This window comes from Colletes latitarsis, unplaced genomic scaffold (genome assembly GCF_051014445.1).
Source record: "Colletes latitarsis isolate SP2378_abdomen unplaced genomic scaffold, iyColLati1 scaffold0013, whole genome shotgun sequence".
Taxonomy (NCBI): domain Eukaryota; kingdom Metazoa; phylum Arthropoda; class Insecta; order Hymenoptera; family Colletidae; genus Colletes; species Colletes latitarsis.
In genome coordinates, this window is record NW_027488368.1 from 4,142,046 (window position 1) to 4,146,777 (window position 4,732).

Here is a 4,732-nt window from a genome sequence, read left to right on the forward strand (position 1 = left end):
GGATTTTCACTCATCGCACTCATACTTTCGCATTCTTCACATACTTGTTGCACGGATCCTGGGTTTTTTCTGGTTTGGATCACGTAGTAATGTGGTACCACACTAAAACTGTCAATTAAACCTGGTCTTGATAAATATATTAGAGGATAACGCATGTTAGGTCTGGGATAGGTCTGGGATTTGCCCTCATGAGACTCATACTTTCGCACACTTCACATACTCGTTGAACAGATCCTGGGTTATTTTCTGGTTTGGATCACATAGTAATGTGGTACCACACTGAAACAGTCGATTAAATCTGGTTTCGCTCAATATTTTAGAGGATAACGCATGTTAGGTCTAGGTCAGGCCTGGGATTTTCACTCATCGCACTCATACTTTCGCATTCTTCACATACTTCTTGAACGGATCCTGGGTTTTTTCTGGTTTGGATCACGTAGTAATGTGGTACCACACTGAAACATTCAATTAAACCTGGTCTTGATAAATATTTTAGAGGATAACACATGTTAGGTCTGGGTTAGGTCTAGGATTTGCCCTCATCAGGCTCATACTTTCGCATATTTCTCATACTTCATGGCTAGATCCTTGGCTATTTCTGGATTGGATCACGTAGTTAAGTGGTACCACACTGAAACAGTCGATTAAACCAGGTTTCGATCAATATTTTTGAGGATAACGCATGTTAGGTCTAGGTTAGGCCTGGGATTTTCACTCATCAGACTCATACTTTCGCACACTTCACATACTCGTTGAACAGATCCTGGGTTATTTTCTGGTTTGGATCACATAGTAATGTGGTACCACACTGAAACAGTCGATTAAACCTGGTGTCGCTCAATATTTTAGAGGATAACGCAAGTTAGGTCTGGGATAGGTCTAGGATTTGCCCTCATCAGGCTCTTACTATCGCATATTTCTCATACTTCATGGCTAGATCCTGGGCTATTTCTGGATTGGATCACGTAGTAAAGTGGTACCACACTGAAACATTCAATGAAACCTGTTTTGGATAAATATTTTAGAGGAAAACGCATCTTAGGTCTGGGTTAGGTCTGGGATTTTCACTCATCGCACTCATACTTTCGCATTGTTCACATACTTGTTGAACGGATCCTGGGTTTTTTCTGGTTTGGATCACGTACTAATGTGGGACCACACTGAAACATTCAATTAAACCTGGTCTTGATAAATATTTTAGAGGATAACACATGTTAGGTCTGGGTTAGGTCTAGGATTTGCCCTCATCAGGCTCATACTTTCGCACACTTCACATACTTGTTGAACGGATCCTGGGTTTTTTCTGGTTTGGATCACGTAGTAGTGTGGTACCACACTGAAACAGTCCATTAAACCTGGTCTTGATAAATATTTTAGAGGATAACGCATGTTAGGTCTGGGATAGGTCTGGGATTTGCCCTCATCAGGCATATTTCATCATACTTTCGCACACTTCACATACTCGTTGAACAGATCCAGCGTTATTTTCTGGTTTGGATCACATAGTTATGTGGTACCACACTGAAACATTCCATTAAACCTGGTTTGGATCAATATTTTAGAGGATAACACATGTTAGGTCTAAGTTAGGTCTGGGATTTGCCCTCATCTGACTCATACTTTCGCACACTTCACATACTCTTTGAACAGATCCTGGGTTATTTTCTGGTTTGGATCACATAGTAATGTGGTACCACACTGAAACAGTCGATTAAACCAGGTTTCGGTCAATATTTTAGAGGAAAACGCATGTTAGGTCTGGGTTAGGTCTAGGATTTGCCCTCGTCAGGCTCATAATTTCGCATATTTCTCATACTTCATGGCTAGATCATGGGCTATTTCTGGATTGCATCACGTAGTAATGAAGTACAACACTGAAACAGTCAATTAAACCTGGTCTTGATCAATATTTTAGAGGATAACGCAAGTTAGGTCTGGGTTACGTCTAGGATTTGCCCTCATCAGGCTCATACTTTCGCATATTTCTCATACTTCATGGCTAGATCCTGGGCTGTTTCTGTATTGTATCACGTAGTAATGTGGTACCACGCTGAAACAGTCAATTAAACCTGGTTTCGATCAATATTTTAGAGGATAACGCAAGTTAGGTCTTGGTAAGGCCAAAGATTTTCACTGATCAGACTCATACATTCGCATTCTTCACATACTTGTTGAACGGATCCTGGGTTTTTTCTGGTTTGGATCACGTAGTAATGTGGTACCACACTGAAACATTCTATTAAACCTGGTCTTGATAAATATTTTAGAGGATAACGCATGTTAGGTCTGGGTTACGTCTAGGATTTGCCCTCATCAGGCTCATACTTTCGCATATTTCTCATACTTCATGGCTAGATCCTGGGCTGTTTCTGTATTGTATCACGTAGTAATGTGGTACCACGCTGAAACAGTCAATTAAACCTGGTTTCGATCAATATTTTAGAGGATAACGCAAGTTAGGTCTGGGATAGGTCTAGGATTTGCCCTCATCAGGCTCTTACTATCGCATATTTCTCATACTTCATGGCTATCCTGGGCTATTTCTGGATTGGATCACGTAGTGAAGTGGTACCACACTGAAACATTCAATGAAACCTGTTTTGGATAAATATTTTAGAGGATAACGCATCTTAGGTCTGGGTTAGGTCTAAGATTTGACCTCATCAGGCTCGCAGTTTCGCGTTTTTCACCTACGTGTTAAACAGATCCTGTGTTTTTTCTGGTTTGGATCACGTAGTAATGTGGTTCCACACTGAAACAGTCGATTAAACCTGGTTTCGATCAATATTTTAGAGGATAACGCAAGTTAGGTCTGGGATAGGTCTGGGATTTGCCCTCATCAGGCTCATACTTTCGCGTTTTTCACATACTAGTTGAACAGATCCTGGGTTTTTTCTGGTTTGGATCCCGTAGTAGTGTGGTACCACACTGAAACAGTCCATTAAACCTGGTTTCGATCAATATTTTAGAGGATAACGCAGGCTAGGTCTGGGATAGGTCTGGGATTAGCCCTCAACAGACTCATACTTTCGCACACTTCACATACTCGTTGACAAGATCCTGGGTTTTTTTCTGGATTGGATCACGTAGTAATGTGGTTCCACACTGAAACAGTCGATTAAACCTGGTTTCGATCAATATTTTAGAGGATAACGCAAGTTAGGTCTGGGATAGGTCTGGGATTTGCCCTCATCAGGCTCATACTTTCGCGTTTTTCACATACTAGTTGAACAGATCCTGGGTTTTTTCTGGTTTGGATCCCGTAGTAGTGTGGTACCACACTGAGACAGTCCATTAAACCTGGTTTCGCTCAATATTTTAGAGGATAACGCATGTTAGGTCTAGGTCAGGCCTGGTTTTTTCACTCATCAGACTCATACTTTCGCATTCTTCACATACTTGTTGAACGGATCCTGGGTTTTTTCTGGTTTGGATCACGTAGTAATGTGGGTCCACACTGAAACAATCAATTAAACCTGGTCTTGATAAATATTTTAGAGGATAACGCATGTTAGGTCTGGGATAGGTCTGGGATTTGCCCTCATCAGGCATATTTCATCATACTTTCGCACACTTCACATACTCGTTGAACAGATCCTGCGTTATTTTCTGGTTTGGATCACATAGTTATGTGGTACCACACTGAAACATTCCATTAAACCTGGTTTGGATCAATATTTTAGAGGATAACACATGTTAGGTCTAGGTTAGGTCTGGGATTTGCCCTCATCTGACTCATACTTTCGCACACTTCACATACTCTTTGAACAGATCCTGGGTTATTTTCTGGTTTGGATCACATAGTAATGTGGTACCACACTGAAACAGTCGATTAAACCAGGGTTCGATCAATATTTTAGAGGAAAACGCATGTTAGGTCTGGGTTAGGTCTAGGATTTGCCCTCGCCAGGCTCATAATTTCGCATATTTCTCATACTTCATGGCTAGATCCTGGGCTATTTCTGGATTGGATCACGTAGTAATGTGGTACCACACTGAAACTGTCAATTAAACCTGGTCTTGATAAGTATTTTAGAGGATAACGCATGTTAGGTCTGGGATAGGTCTGGGATTTGCCCTCATCAGGCTCATACTTTCGCAAGTTTTAACATGCATGCTGACCTGATCGAGGGTTTTTTCTGCTTTGGATCACGTAGTAAAGTGGTACCACACTAAAACTGTCAATTAAACCTGGTTTCGATCAATATTTTAGAGGATATCGCAAGTTAGGTCTGGGATAGGTCTGGGATTTGCCCTCATCAGACTCATACTTTCGCACACTTCACATACTCGTTGATCAGATCCTGGGTTTTTTTCTGGTTTGGTTCACGTAGTAATGTGGTACCACACTGAAACATTCAATTAAACCTGGTCTTGATAAATATTTTAGAGGATAACGCATGTTAGGTCTGGGTTAGGTCTAGGATTTGCCCTCATCAGGCTCATACTTTCGCATATTTCTCATACTTCATGGCTGGATCCTGGGCTATTTTTGGATTGTATCACGTAGTAATGTGGTACCACGCTGAAACATTCAATTAAACCTGGTCTTGATAAATATTTTAGAGGATAACGTATGTTAGGTCTGGGTTACGTTTAGGATTTGCCCTCATCAGGCTAATACTTTCGCGTTTTTCACATACTTGTTGAATTGATCCTGGGTTTTTTCTGGTTTGGATCGCGTAGTAATGTGGTTCCACACTGAAACAGTCGATTAAACCAGGTTTCGATC